The sequence below is a fragment of the Phyllobates terribilis genome, unplaced genomic scaffold (assembly GCF_046119375.1).
Source record: "Phyllobates terribilis strain yellow unplaced genomic scaffold, ASM4611937v1 Scaffold_1__5_contigs__length_1240528914, whole genome shotgun sequence".
NCBI classification, from domain to species: Eukaryota; Metazoa; Chordata; class Amphibia; order Anura; family Dendrobatidae; genus Phyllobates; species Phyllobates terribilis.
In genome coordinates, this window is record NW_027362761.1 from 1218475001 (window position 1) to 1218491872 (window position 16872).

Consider the following 16872-nt stretch of genomic DNA (forward strand, 5'->3'; position numbering starts at 1 on the left):
TCAGCTCTGGAGAACCAGTTTCATGAATGGTTGTCTCCATTGGACCTGAAAGCAGGGAAGGCCGTGTGCAACAATGCTGCAAACCTGGGTGCGGCCCTTCGCCGGGGCAATATCACACACGTGCCTTGTATGGCTCACGTGTTGAACCTGGTTGTCCAGCAATTTTTAGCCCACTATCCCAGACTAGATGGCCTTCTGCAGAGGGCACGGTCGCTGTGTGCTCACTTCCGCCGTTCGCATCCCGCAGCTCTGCGACTTACATCTCTACAGAAGTCGTTGGGCCTGCCACTTCACTGGCTAAAATGCGATGTGCCTACATGGTGGAATTCAACTCTGCACATGTTGCAGCGACTGTGGCAGCACCGACAAGCCCTGGTGCAATACGTTCTGACATATAGCCTGGGCCAACGAGATCCAGAGGTGGGGCAAATCACGCTGGAGGAGTGGTCTCAGATCAGGGACCTATGCACCCTTCTGCACAGTTTTGAAATGGCGACGAAGATGTTTAGTGCTGACGATGCCATTATCATGACTATTCCGGTGATTTACATGCTGGAGCACATGTAAAACAGAATTCGGAGTCAGGTGGTTGCACAAGAGGAGGTGTAGTAAGTAGTGGAGGAAGAGTTGTATGCGGAAGGGATAACATCTGCAAGGTGCAGACGGTCAGCAGCACTAAGGCGGCAGGCATGTGAGGGTGGGGGAGATGGTTTTACCAGGGCGCAAGGTAGCAGCCAAACTAGTGAGGGAGGTGCAGGAGCCCAGGATGAAGTGGTGGACTAATTGATGGAAGACTCATCAGATGAGGGAGACCTTGATCACATTTCTGTTTTGCGAGGTTGGGGGTCGAGGACAGAGGAAGGAAGCATGATTGTTACCTCGCCACCAACACAACAGGAACTTGGTGCTCCTGGATGCGCAAGACACATGAGTGCCTTCTTGCTGCACTACCTGCAACATGACCCTCGAATTGTGAGAATTAGAAATAATCCTGACTACTGGGCTGCCACACTGTTAGATCACCGGTACAAAAGTAAATTTGCAGAAATTATTCCTGCCATAGAAAGTGATGCACGCATGCAGGAGTATCAGCAGAGACTGTTGCAGAATCTTACATGTGTTTTTCCACAAAACACTAGTGGTGCACGTAGTGAATCTCACTGTTCCAACTTGCCAAACGTGGGACCGTCAAGTGTTCAGCATTCAAAACGTAACAGAAACACAGTATTTGCTGGTAACATCAAGTTTGCGGAATCATTTTACCACTTTTTTAGCCCATCCTTTGCAAGGCCACAGGAGACAAGAAGTCTGACACATAGTTAACTTCTAGAGACGATGGCACAGGAGTATCTCCAAGTAAACATTGAAGCCATGACTGTGTCACTGGTCACTTGCCCTTTTTGTGCTTCCAATCTGGATAAATGGCCGGAGCTCACCACTTACGCCTTGGAGATCTTGTCATGCCCCGCAGCCAGCGTTCTGTCTGAACGTGTGTTCAGCGCTGCTGGTGGTGTGCTGACAGATAAGCGCACGCGGCTCTCCACTGATAATGTAGACAGACTCACGTTCATAAAGATGAACAAATCATGGATCCGAAATGACTTTTCTACCCCTGTGTCATCCTGGGGAGAGTAAAATCTTGATGATTTGATAAAATCACCTCATCAACCGTTTTAAGCTTTCAAATTACTAATCATGTTTATCTGTATCTTGGTTGGAAAATAATTTGGGCCTTGTAGCAGTGTGCAGTACTGATTCTATTAGGCCATCTATACTAAACTCCACCAGATTTAAAATTACTAATCATGTTTATCTGTATGTGAGCTGGAATATAATTTGGGCCTTGTAGCAGTTTGCAGGACTGATTCTATTAGGCCATCTATACAAAGCTCAAACAGCTTTTAAATAAATAATAATTTTTAGCTGCATCTAGCCCGGAAAATAATTTTGGGGCTCCTAGATGCACAAGACTCATGAGTGCTTTCTTGCTGCACTACCTGCAACATGACCCTCAGATTGTTAGAATTCGAAATAATCCTGACTACTGGGTTGCCACACTCTTAGATCCCCCACACTCTTCGATCAACCTTTTCATTTTAATAAATAACAAAAAATTGGTAATTTTTGAAATTATAAGCATTAGCAGGTTATTAGAATCTGAAATCATTCAGTTTTCAACTCAAAACTTTATTCTAGGTGATGTTACATTTGCACATAGGACCCCTTGTTCGAAAGGAGCTTCTGAACTCTCTCATCCATTGAATTTGTCAGGTTTTGGATGGTTTCTGATTCAATTGTTTTGAATGAGGACAGAATACCCTCCCAGAGCTGTTGCTTAGATGTGAACTACCTCCTGCCATCATAGACACTCCTTTTGATGATGCTCCAGAGGTTCTCAATGGGGTTGAGGTCAGGGGAGCAGGTGGGTCACACCATAAGTTTGTCCCCTTTTATGCCCATATCAGCCAGAGATGCAGATGTGTAATGTGCTGCATGAGACGGTGCATTATCATGCATGAAAATGATCTTGCTCTGGAATACACGGTTCTTCTTATTGAACCCTTGCAGGAAGTGCTGTTTGAGAAACTCCACATACATTATGGAGTTCATCTTTACCCCTTCAGGGATCCTAAAGGGGCCGACAATCTCTCTCCCCATGATTCTAGCCCAAATTATTACTCCACCTCCTCCTTGTTGGTGCCGTAGCCGTGTTTTCTTGGGGTGTCCATCAACCAGCCATCCTCCACTCCTTCCATCTGGACCATCGAGCGTTGCAAAGGCTCTCATCAGTGAACAAAACAGTTTTGAAGTCAGTCTTCATATATTTTTTGGCCCACTAGAGCTGTTTCTGCTTGTATACACTGAATAGAAGAGGTCGACAGGATGGCTTACGCACAGCTGCAAACCTCTGAAGGACCCTGCATCTTGTTGTTTGGGGGACGTTGGAGGCACCAGCAGCTTCTGTCTGCTGCTATGACAAGGCTTTTTTGCTGCTGCTCTTTTAACCTGACGTAATTGCCTGTAGGAAAGAGTCCTCAATTTTCCCTTATCAGCACGCACACGTGTGTACCGTGAATCAGCTACATACTTCTTGATGCGATGATCAGGATGAAGTGTCTTGGCAATGTTGATTGTAGTCATGCCTTGACCTAAACACTCCACAATTTGTTGCTTCTCAGCAGCTGACACATCTTTTTTCTTTCCCATTTTGGCAGAAAATGTAGGCTGCTTAATAATGTGGGACAGCCTTCTTAAGTAGTCTTGCCTTTCATTGGACACACCTGCCAAACTAATTAGCACAGGTATCTGCAATTGCTTACAGTGATATAAAGAGCCCTGACACACATCACCATCAATGAGTTTAACTGACAAACAAAAAAATTCTTCCCTTATCACTCCTAAACACTTTTTGCATAATAATTTGGAATACAGTGTACATGTGCTTTTCCACAAAACACCAGTGGTTCACATAGTGAATCTTACAGTTCTAACTTGCCAACCGTGGTCTGTATGGAGTTGTTCAATAAAGGGCCCAAAATTAAGATATCATAGACAGGAGAGGTCTCTATGAATAGGAATTCCTAAGTATTTGATACCCTGTGAGGGCCAGGCAAAGGGAAAGTTGGACTGGATGGAATCCTGTATTGATTTGGGGAGGGAGACATCGAGGGCCTCAGACTTCGCTACATTGATTTTAAAATTTGACCATGTAACAAAGTAATCTATTTCAGCCATAACAGCAGGGATGGAAATATGTGATTGAGTGATATATACTAGGACATCATCAGCAAATGCAGAGCACTTGTTCTCGGTGCCTCCCACCTCAATCCACCTAATATTGGGGTTATGGCGAATTGATGAGAGCAGGTGCTCCGTCACTAGGATGTATAAGAGAGGGGACAGAAGACATCCCTGCCTTGTCCCATTGGTGATTATGAAAGGTGATGAAAATGTTTCATTTATCTTCAGCCTAGGTGATGTATTGCGATACAGGGCCGTGATTTTGCCTAAAAAAAGGTCCCCTAGACCCCTACCCCAAGCTTTTTAAGAGAATAATATATGGCATGCCAGGAGACTTTATGGAATGCTTTCTCAGCCTCCAATGAGAGTATCTAATTACAAATTTTTAACTGCATCTACCCCAGGAAATACTTTGTGCTTAGTAGCAGTGTCTGCTAGTCAGCAGATTATCCCAGCTGTTAAGCAAGCTACACCACCTGTAGTTTGGACACTTAATTTTTTCAAAGGAAATGGTTCGGGCCCCCGGGAAACTCAGTGAAGAGCATCGGGGAGGCACCACAAGGCACAGGGGCTGGGACTGGCGGATGGACACCTTGCGGTGGACCGCCGAGCTCGATCCTTATAAAAGCTTTTTAACTGCAGAAGCTTTAGTGGACGCTACTGGAATTACCACGCCTGCTGGCATGAGATTTGCCCTTCAATATATACTTGTAAAAGGATTTAAAGCGTACTCAATCAAATTACAGAGACAGTTTAAATTAAAAAGATTAGACCAGCCTCCACCGCAGGGGGGCTCGCTTGACCCAACAGCGGACAGGCACCAGTATTGGGAGAGAAAGTCTGGCCATCAGGGTCAACCGTGGCTCTGGCACAAACCCGGCGACACAGAGGTCGCACGGGCAGGAACTGACTGGCCGTGTCGGCTTCGCACTTTTTTGGTTTTAGAAGGGCATAACATGCCTATATCTGTGTCTCCCCCTCCTTTTTCTCCTCCACCTCTTTTCTTTTCGCATGACTTTATGTACTTGTCACTTTTCCATGTGTTAGTTTTCCTTCTGAGCAGTTTGTTAGCTTTTGGACACCTTTGAAGGTGTTTTCTATGTGTTTCTATGTGATTTTGTTTGCCTGCCATTGGTTTTAACGGTGTTTGACGGTGTTCGATGAACAGTTTGACGAACAGTTCTGCAAACATACGGGTGTTCGACGAACCGAACCGAACACGAACATAAGGAGGTGGCTCAACACTACTCCTCACCTTGGCACTCTCAACTCCCCTGAACGAGAAGCTAGGACCCACCAGAGGAGTCTGGATCTCTGGTGGTCTCGTCAAATGCTGCCCTAAAGCAGGCCGGGGTAAGAAAAGTGTGTGGGGGGAAGTTGACAGGAGAAATAGGGGCAAATGGGGACCGCTTATGAACACCCGACTGCCCCCAGGCGGCTGGGTACACTGTGTGGACACCTGGCCGCGGGGCGGCTTGGGACCGAGTGTGGACACGTGGCCGCTGGGCGGCTGGGGACTGAGTTTGGAATCCAGGCCGCCAACGCAGCCATGACGTGGTGGCCAGATTCTGCCTCCACATGCCTAAAAGGCCCAATTTCAAGTGCAAGCAAGCAAGCAGTATGGTATTGCAGCCTGGGGGTGGGTGGGTGGCAGGCTGCATACTTGTACTTGCATCTCAAGGAATGGGAGAGATACAATTGAACACTGCCCTGGGACAAGGACTTGAATCAGGATAGTTGCAAGTCTGCAACGACAGGTGCAGGGTGGGAGGCATCTTCGCATGTACCATGAACAGGGGTTTGGCATGCACACAATACAGTGGAAAAGGCTGTCCTTCCCACTAAATGCACTGGGGAGGGCACAGGTAATGTTTTGGCATATGCATTTAGTCTTATGTATAAGGCATACCGGGACAAATAGGGGTGGCTGGGGACTGAGTATGGATACTTTGCTACCGAAGCAGCCATGCGGTAGTGGCTAGCTTCGGCCTCCAACAAATTAAAAGGCCCCATTTCAAGTGCAAGCTAGCAGTATGGCATTGCAGCCTGGGGGTGGGTGGGTGGCAGGCTGCACACTTATGCTTGCATTAAAAGAAAACAAAGCAGATGCTAACTTCTAACATCATCATCATGCTCCTCACCTTGGCACTCTCAACTCCCCTGATGGAGAATCCAGGGCCCGCCAGAGGAGTCTGCTTCTCTGGTGGTCTTGTCCAATGCTGCCCTAAAGCATGCCGGGTAGAGATGAGCGTTGTTCTACTCGAACTGTTCGCCAATCTCAAATTCGAGCTGTTTTGGGCGGTGTTCGAGCCGTTCGGCGAACACGAACAATTTGAGAAAAATTCGGCTGTTCGAGGTTATGTTCGATAACTGTTCATGCACCAAAATCATAACTGGATTTTTTCTCAGTAATGATGAAAATTAATGTTAATACGCAGTTTGAGTGTACAGCGGGGTGGGGGGAGGGGCAGGGGATGGATCTCTGCAGGAACAATGAAGATCTCCATTTTTTTTTTCTCTTTCCCGCATTTACAGTGGGGAGGTGCAATCTGTCAGCCTATCAGCAGCGCACACACGGAGCGAAGTGCTTTTTTTCACACAAGCAAGGGCATGTGTCATTGGCAGTGTATGTCACATGTCCTTGCCCTATAAGACCAAGCCATTTTCCCCGTCGCCACCATTTTCTCACTGCTGCAGGTGCGTGTTAGACGGCACCGCTGTTGCTGTGTGAGCTATACCTTGTTAATTTCAAGCCAATTTTCGCACAAATCTACAGATAGCTTGGGAGTAGGGAATAGTTGTGATTGCAGTCCTTTTAAGGACTAGGTTACAGCACTTCCTACGACTTTTATCAGGCAGGTCTGTGCTCTTAAATAGATAGATTGTGGGAGTAAAGACTAATTGTAATTGGAGTCCTTTTCAGGACTAGGTTACATCAGTTCCTATCAGTTTTTGCCAGGCAGGTCCATGCCAGTGCTGTGCAAGTTTTTTTCACAGCATTTGGCTGAATCTAGCAAAGCTAATCCTTTTTGGCCTATTGCAGAGTGTGTTAGTCAGTGGAGTAGCCTATCTGTGTTGCAAGATATACCACCTGTGTATAGAATACCAATTTTTTTACTGCACCTAGTGAAGTAAAATCTTTTGGGCATAGCATCATTCTATTAGTCCATCTATACTGACCTCCATCAGGTTGCAAATTGAATATAATTTATTTCTGCATCTAGCTCTGAAAAAATATTGGGCTTCTAGCTGTGTGTGGGACTTGTTGTATTAGTCCATTTATACTGACCTCCATCAGGTTGCAAACTGCATATATTTTTTTCTTCATCTACCTCTGAAAAAATATTGGGCTTCTAGCTGTGTGTGGGACTTGTTCTATTAATCCATCTATACTGACCTCCATCAGGTTGCAAACTGAATATATTTTTTTCTGCATCTACCTCTGAAAAAATATTGGGCTTCTAGCTGTGTGTGGGACTTGTTCTATTAATCCATCTATACAGACCTCCATCAGGTTGCAAACTGAATATATTTTTTTCTGCATCTACCTCTGAAAAAATATTGGGCTTCTAGCTGTGTGTGGGACTTGTTCTATTAATCCATCTATACAGACCTCCATCAGGTTGCAAACTGAATATATTTTTTTCTGCATCTACCTCTGAAAAAATATTTGGCCTTCTAGCAGTGTGTGGGACTTTCACTATTAGTCCATCTATACTGACCTACATCAGGTTGCAAATTAAAAATAATTTTTATCTGCATCTAGCTCTGAAAAAATATTTGGCCTTCTAGCAGTGTGTGGGACTTTCTCTATTAGTCCATCTATACTGACCTCCATCAGGTTGCAAATTAAAAATAATTTTTATCTGCATCTAGCTCTGAAAAAATATTTGGCCTTCTAGCAGTGTGTGGGACTTTCTCTATTAGTCCATCTATACTGACCTCTATCAGGTTGCAAATTGAATATAATTTTTTTCTGCATCTAACCCAGCCAATAGTTTTGGCCTAATACCACAATTTGGCCTGTCAGCTCTGCTCGGTTCCCATCCATTGTTTTTTTGTGCAAACAACTCCAGAGTTGTTAATTAGTTAACCACCAAAATGAGTGGAAAAAGGCCTGCTGCTGGTGGAAATTGGAATAGGCGTGTTGGGAAGGGGAAAAAAGGTTGTGTCCGTGGGGTAGGTGTTAAAGCAACAGTAACATCTGCAGAAGAAAGACCATCTTCCAGCCAAACTAAAATGTCTACTTCTTTTAGCGGACAATGTGATAAGATCCCTTTCTTACGGCCACGCCAATCGCTACAAATTCCAGATGAGGCACAAAAACAGCAGGTGCTTCAACGTATATCAAGTGCTCCTTTAAGTGGGCTCTCCTCCACATCAACTTTAACATCACAAATACTCCAGTCCTCAAAGGTGTCACCCCAATCGCACTTGCTTCCTCACAGCTCCCAAATCTCCAGCTGCCCGTCTGAGTATGAGGTAGAACAGATGGTTGAGTCTGCAGAGCTGTTTACTCATACTATAGCCTGGGAATCAGAGGTCGACTCCAGCGCTTCTGTGAATCCAGACGAGGAAATGATCTGCACTGATGCCCAGAATCTTTATGAGTCGGATCCAGGACCAGATGCAGAAGGTTCTGACCATAATGTAGACCCTCATTCCCAAACTGTAACTCCGGTTGGTGGAGACAATGAGGAAGACGATGATAAGACTCAAATACCTGATTGGAGCGACAACTTTAGTTTTTTGTCAGGGCAGGAACAGGTTGGCTCTGAGGACGACGGGTGTGATAACGCACAGGGTGATGATGATGAGGTTGGAGATCCCACTTACTGTCAACCCACAGTCAGCCAAGAGATGAGGTCAGCAGAGGAGGTGGAGGAAGATGCTAGTGACGACGAGGTCAGGTTGCGCCTTCCTGGACACAGACGTAGTACTGGAAGCACGTCAACAACTGCATCCTCAAACACAACTCTGCCTCTCACCACCAGTTGTGGTGGCTCTTCAGGTCGCATGGGTGCTAAGCCTTGCATAGCCTGGGCATTTTTTCAGATCGATAAAGATGACCCAACTCGTGTTATCTGTAATATTTGTCAGCAAAAGCTAAGTAGAGGCCAAAAAATACATAGTTTGAGTACTTCATGCATGAACCGGCACATGGACATGAAGCATAAGTTGCAGTGGGAAGCTCAGTGTGCTACAATGCTGCCTAGCCGTCCGGGCCAACCACCGTCTGCCATATCTTGTGCATCCGCGGCCTCTTCATCCTCTGTGACTGGGGGGACAGCAGTCACACCTGTTTTGGGGCGCAGACCTGCCACCTCTTTACCCGCAACAGCCAGCGTGATTGGCAGGTCATCATTTTCTTTGGAGGTGGTAACACCAGCTGGTGTTGAGCGCTGTCCGACATCGATAGCACCACCTTTGGATCAAGGCAACCTAACATGTCTGCCTGCATCTTCCTCACAGACCGGCAGTTTGCCGGGGACACCCTTATCAACCCCGTCTAAGCACAATAGCCAGCCCTCGGTCCCTCAGATGTGGACAAGTAAAAGACCATTTCCTCCTAGCCATGAGAAAGCTAAGAGGTTGAATTTCACCATCTGCAAGTTCTTGGCTACAGAAATGCTGCCTTTCCACCTGGTGGACACAGAGGATTTTCGAGACCTTATGTCCGTCGCAGTGCCCCAGTACCAGATGCCCAGTCGGCACTACTTCTCAAAGAAAGGTGTGCCTGCGCTCCACCAGCATGTCGCACACAACATCACCGCTTCTTTGAGAAACTCTGTGTGTGACAGGGTGCATTTCACCACAGACACTTGGACGAGTAGGCATGGACAGGGGCGTTACATGTCGCTGACTGGGCACTGGGTAACTATGGTGACAGCAGGACAAGGGGCTGCTGTCCAAGTCTTGCCGTCCCCACGAGTTGTGCGTCAATCCTCTTTATGTCAAAGTTCCTCCACTGCTTCTGCCTCCTCAACCTCCTCTCGGTCTTCCACCTGCACCCAAAGCCTGTCTGGTCATGCCACAAGCTTTCTAACTGCGCAGAAGGGATCCTGCACACCTCCTTACTATGCTGGCAGTAGGGCTCAATGTCATCAGGCGGTTTTTACATTGAAATGTCTGGGAAATGTGAGTCACACAGCTGAGTAGTTGTGGTCAGCTCTGGAGAACCAATTTCATGAATGGTTGTCTCCACTGGACCTGAAACCAGGGAAGGCCGTGTGCGACAATGCTGCAAACCTGGGTGCGGCCCTTCGCCGGGGCAATGTCACACACGTGCCTTGTATGGCTCACGTGTTGAACCTGGTTGTCCAGCAATTTTTAGCCCACTATCCCAGACTAGATGGCCTTCTGCAGAGGGCACGGTCGCTGTGTGCTCACTTCCGCCGTTCGCATCCCGCAGCTCTGCGACTTACATCTCTACAGAAGTCGTTGGGCCTGCCACTTCACTGGCTAAAATGCGATGTGCCTACATGGTGGAATTCAACTCTGCACATGTTGCAGCGACTGTGGCAGCACCGACAAGCCCTGGTGCAATACGTTCTGACATATAGCCTGGGCCAACGAGATCCAGAGGTGGGGCAAATCACGCTGGAGGAGTGGTCTCAGATCAGGGACCTATGCACCCTTCTGCACAGTTTTGAAATGGCGACGAAGATGTTTAGTGCTGACGATGCCATTATCATGACTATTCCGGTGATTTACATGCTGGAGCACATGTTAAACAGAATTCGGAGTCAGGTGGTGGCACAAGAGGAGGTGGAGGAAGTAGAGGAGGAGGAGTTGTATGCGGAAGGGCTAACATCTGCAAGGTCCAGACGGTCGGCAGCACCAAGGCGGCAGGCATGTGAGGGTGGGGGAGATGGTTTTACCAGGGCGCATGGTAGCAGCCAAACTAGTGAGGAAGGTGCAGGAGCCCAGGAAGAAGTGGAGGACGAACTGATGGAAGACTCATCCGATGAGGGAGACCTTGATCACATTTCTGTTGTGCGAGGTTGGGGGGAGAGGACAGAGGAAGGAAGCATGATTGTTACCTCGCCACCAACACAACAGGGACTTGGTGCTCCTGGATGCGCAACACACATGAGTGCCTTCTTGCTGCACTACCTGCAACATGACCCTCGAATTGTGAGAATTAGAAATAATCCTGACTACTGGGGTGCCACACTGTTAGATCCCCGGTACAAAAGTAAATTTGCAGAAATTATTCCTGCCATAGAAAGGGATGCACGCATGCAGGAGTATCAGCAGAGACTGTTGCAGAATCTTACATGTGCTTTTCCACAAAATACCAGTGGTGCACGTAGTGAATCTCACAGTTCCAACTTGCCAACCGTGGGACCGTCAAGTGTTCAGCACTCAAACCGTAACAGAACCACAGTATCTGCTGGTAACATCAATTTTGCGGAATCATTTCACCACTTTTTTAGCCCATCCTTTGCAAGGCCACAGGAGACAAGAAGTCTGACACATAGTCAACGCCTAGAGACGATGGTACAGGAGTATCTCCAAGTAAACATTGAAGCCACGACTGTGTCACTGGACCCTTGCTCTTATTGGGCTTCCAATCTGGATAAATGGCCGGAGCTAGCCACTTACGCCTTGGAGATCTTGTCATGCCCCGCAGCCAGCGTTCTGTCTGAACGTGTGTTCAGCGCTGCTGGTGGTGTGCTGACAGATAAGCGCACGCGGCTCTCCACTGATAATGTAGACAGACTCACGTTCATAAAGATGAACAAATCATGGATCCGAAACGACTTTTCTACCCCTGTGTCATCCTGGGGAGAGTAAAAGCTTGATGATTGGTTAAAATCACCCTACCAACCGTTTTAAGCTTTCAAATTACTAATCATGTTTATCTGTATCTTGGCTGGAAAATAATTTGGGCTTTGTAGCAGTGTGCAGCACTGATTCTATTAGGCCATCTATAATAAGCTCCACCAGATTTAAAATTACTAATCATGTTTATCTGTATCTTGACTGGAAAATAATTTGGGCTTTGTAGCAGTGTGCAGCACTGATCCTATTAGGCCATCTATACTAAGCTCCACCAGATTTAAAATTAATAATAATTTTTAGCTGCATCTAGCCCGGAAAATAATTTTGGGGCTCCGAGATGCGCAAGACACATAAGTGCCTTCTTGCTGCACTACCTGCAGCATGACCCTCATATTGTCAGAATTCGAAGTAATCATGACTACTGGGTTGCCACACTCTTAGATCCCCCAAACTTTTCGATCAACCTTTTCATTTTAATAAAGACCAAAAAAATGGTCATTTTTGAAATTATAAGCATTAGCAGGTTGTTAGAAACTGAAATCAAACAGTTTTCAACTCAAAACTTTATTCTAGGTGATGTTACATTTTCACATAAGACCCCTTGTTCGAAAGGAGCTTCTGAACTCTCTCGTCCATTGAATTTGTCAGGTTTTGGATGGTTTCTGCTTCAATTGTTTTGCATGAGGACAGAATACCCTCCCAGAGCTGTTGCTTAGATGTGAACTGCCTCCCGCCATCATAGACACTCCTTTTAATGATGCTCCAAAGGTTCTGAATGGGGTAGAGGTCAGGGGAGCATGGGGGTCACACCATAAGTTTGTCCCCTTTTATGCCCATATCAGCCAGAGATGCAGATGTTTTATGTGCAGCATGAGATGGTGCATTATCATGCAGAAAAATGATCTTGCTGTGAAATACACGGTTCTTCTTCTTGAACCATGGCAGGAAGTGCTGTTTGAGAAAATCCACATACATTATGGAGCTCATCTTTAGCGCCTTCAGGGATCCTAAAGGGGCCGACAATCTCTCTCCCCATGATTCCAGCCCAAAACATTACTCAACCTCCTCCTTGTTGGCGCTGTAGCCGTGTTTGCGTGGGGTGTCCATCAACCAGCCATCCTCAACTCCATCCATCTGGACCATCGAGCGCTGCACGGCACTCATCCGTGAACAAAACAGTTTTGAAATCAGTCTTCATGTAATGTTTGGCCCACTGGAGCCGTTTCTGCTTGTGTGAAGTGGATAGAGGAGGTCGACAGGATGGCGTATGCACAGCTGCAAACCTCTGAAGGACCCTGCATCTTGTTGTTCGGGGGACGTTGGAGGCACAAGCAGCTTCAAAAACTTGTCTGCTGCTATGACAAGGCTTTTTTGCCGCTGCTCTTTTAACCTGACGTAATTGCCTGTAGGAAAGAGTCCTCAATTTGCCCTTATCAGCACGCACACGTGTGTACTGTGAATCAGCTACATACTTCTTGATTGCCAAGACACTTCATCCTGATCATCGCACAATGTTGATTGTAGTCATGCCTTGACCTAAACACTCCACAATTTGTTGCTTCTCAGCAGCCGACACATCCTTTTTCTTTCCCATTTTGGCAGAAAATGTAGGCTGCTTAATAATGTGAGACAGCCTTCTTAAGTAGTCTTTCCTTTCATTGGACACACCTGCCAAACTAATTAGCACAGGTGTCTGCAATTGCTTACAGTGATATAAAGAGCCCTGACACACATCACCATCAATGAGTTTAACTGACAAACAAACAAATTCTTCCCTTATCCCTCCTAAACACTTTTTGCATAATAATTTGGAACACAGTGTACATGTGCTTTTCCACAAAACACCAGTGGTTCACGTAGTGAATCTTACAGTTCTAACTTGCCAACCGTGGTCTGTATGGAGTTGCTCAATAAAGGGCCCAAAATTAAGATAACATAGATGGGAGAGGTCTCTATGAATAGGAATTCCTAAGTATTTCATACCCTGTGAGGGCCAGGCAAAGGGAAAGTTGGACTGGATGGAATCCTATATGGATTTGGGGAGGGAGACATCGAGGGCCTCAGACTTCGCTGCATTGATTTTAAAATTTGACCATGTAACAAAGTGATCTATTTCAGCCATAACAGCATGGATGGATATATGGGATTGAGTGATATATACTTGGACATCATCAGCAAATAGAGAGCACTTGTACTCGGTGCCTCCCACCTCAATCCACCTAATATTGGGATTATGGCGAATTGATGAGAGCAGGTGCTCCGTCACTAGGATGTATAAGAGAGGGGACAGAGAACATCCCTGCCTTGTCCCATTGGTGATTGTGAAAGGTGATGAAAATGTTCTGACGCGCCCGCTGGGCCTTGGGACACCCGGAGCCGGACCCTTTTTGGTGGATGCTGGTGGTTGTAGTCTCCGTGGCGGCGACTCGGTTCCATGGCTCAGGGCGGTCAAACCAGTGGCGGAACTATTTATGTGGTTTTGATGTTTAAATGTCCGACTACGCCACCCGTGGATTGCGGTCAGAGTGAACCGCCGCTCCAGGGCAGACCACTGAGGCTGGTGTTGTGGGTGCAGCAGAGCGTAGCATAACTCCCCACGGGAGGAGTATAGCCTCAGGGCAGTGTATGCGGAGGATGGGGGTGATGGTGCAGGGCAGCAGCAGTAACGACATGGAGTCAGTGATGCAGTCCAGGGCCTTTACTCATAGTTCTTATTATCCAGACCACGTCTGCAGGTAACGGCTGCCCACGTCGTACTGTGCTCACCAGGTGAGGGGCTCAGACAACTCCCAGATAACTTTGGAGTGCTTCACAGGACCCCCTTTGTAGGTCCTTTGTCTGGGCTTTCTTACCAACCCTTCTGTCCGGCTGCCTCGGGCCTCCTCTTGGTAAACTTGGCGCCAGTTTCCCTGACCCTATGTGGTGCCTTCCTAGTGGGTGTAGCGAGGGGCTGCGCCACATAAAATGTCACAGCCTCCTGTTTCTAGCTGAGGGTCGTTTCCTGCCTCCACTAGTTTCGGGGACCGGTCGCCCCCTTTGGCCTGACCCCTCCACGCAGGTGGATTCGGGCGTGCGGTGGCGACTCGCCCGTCCGCACCCCTGAGATCCCTTCGTTCCTCATTCCTGGAGCCTTCTCCGCTCCTCTTCCTTCCTTCTCCCTCTTCCAGGCCTGGGCCTCTGTTACTAGGCCCGCCTCCGGAGCAGAGATCATGCAGAGCCCCTGCTCCCTGCCACTTCTGCTCAGACTTCTCTGCACTGAACTAAGATGGTGCCCACCTTTTATACTCCCTTCTCAATGCACCCAGGAATTGCTTCCTCCCTGCTCCTGCACTACAGGGTTCCCCTTCCTCAGTGTTCCCTCCCCCCACTCCAGCCAGGGACAGGGACTGTCGTGCCCATCTCAGGAGCATATTGGTCGCCCTGCCCCACGGCAATGTGGTGTAATGCATGCAGGTGTCGAGTCCTGATCCACACTACATCCTTACCTGAGAGTGATATATCACACCTCTGGGTGAGGTGCAATACCTCTGTAGCAACCGAGCCCTCAGGGTGCTACAGTTCCATTTATCTTCAGCCTAGGTGACGTATTGCGATACAGGGCCGTGATTTTGGCTATAAAAGGGTCCCCTAGACCCCTACCCCAAGCTTTTTAAGAGAATCATATATGGTGTGCCAGGAGACTCTATGGAATGCTTTCTCAGCATCCAACGAGAGTATCTAATTACAAATTTTTAACTGCATCTAGCCCAGGAAATACTTTGTGCCAAGTAGCAGGGTCTGCTAGTCAGCGGATTATCCCGGCTGTTAAGCAAGCTACACCACTTGTAGTTTGGACACTTCATTTTTTCAAAGGAAATGCTTCGGGACCACGGGATACTCAGTGAAGAGCATCAGGAGGCACCCCAAGGCATAGGGGCTCGGACTGGCAGTAGGATGCCTTGCGGTAGACAGCCGAGCTCGATCCTTATAAAAGCTTTTTAACTGCAGCAGCTTTAGTAGACGTTACTGGAGCTGGAATTACGCGGCTGCTGGCATGAGACTTGCCCTCCAATAGATCCTTGTAAATGGATTTAAAGTGTATTTATTCAAATTAGAGAGACAATTTAAATTAAAAAGCTTAGAGCTGCCTCCACCACAGGGGGGCTCGCTCGACCCACCAGCGGACAGGCACCAGTATTGGGAGAGGGGGGCTGGCCGTCAGGGTTCACTGCGGCTCTGGCACTAACCCGGCGACACGGAGGTGGCACGGGCAGGAGCGGACTGAACGTGTCGGCTTCTCACTTTCTGGATTTTAGAAGGGCATGACATGCCTATATCTGTGTCTCCCCCTCCTTTTACTCCTCCACCTCTTTTCTTTTCGCATGACTATATGTACTTGTCACTTTTCCATGTGTTAGTAGTGTCTTCTGAGCAGTTTGTCAGCTTTTGGACACCTTTGAAGGTGTTTTCTATGTGTTTCTATGTGTTTTTGTTTGCCTGCCATTGGTTTTAACGGTGTTCGAATTTGTTCGACGAACAGTTCGACGAACAGTTTGGCGAACACACAGGTGTTCGACGAACCGAACCGAACTCGAACACTACGGGTGTGGCTCAACACTAATGCCGGGCTAAGAAAAGTGTGTGGGGGGAAGTTGACAGGAGAAATAGGGGCGGCTGTGGACCGTTTATGGACACCAGGCTGCCCCCAGGCAGCTGGGGACCGTGTTTGGACACACTGCCGCGGGGCGGCAGGGGACCGAGTATGGACATCCGGCCGCCCCCTGGCAGCTGGGTACTGAGTGTGGACACCCGGCCACCTGGCGGCTGGGGACTGAGTATGGATTCCAGGCCGCCATCGCAGCCATGACGTGGTGGCCAGATTCCGCCTCCACATGCCTACAAGGCTCAATTTCGAGTGCAAGCAAGCAAGCAGTATGGTATTGCAGCTTGGGGGTTGGTGTGTGTCAGGCTGCATTCTTGCACTTGCATTGCAAAGAATGGGGGAGATACAATTCAACAGTGCCCTGGGACAAGGACTTGCACGGGGTTGGTTGCAAGCCTTCTTCTTCTGATGCGGCAAGGATGACTTCTGATGGGCACACTTTTAGGCATTGACCTGGGTGTCAGAGATGCTTCCAGGGGTCTTCCCCATGCTGTTCCCATGTCTTTTCTGCACTGTATGCATGTGTCACACAGCACATGGCCAGATAAGGTTGTAAAATATTAAAATTACATTGCCCGGTGAATGCATTTGTCATTGTTGAATGCAATACAAAAGTGCAAAAACGCATAAAATAATGCTACTTGTTAACATAGACCAAGGTGTGGAGGAGTATTTTTTTTTGGGGGGGGGTATTTATTTTA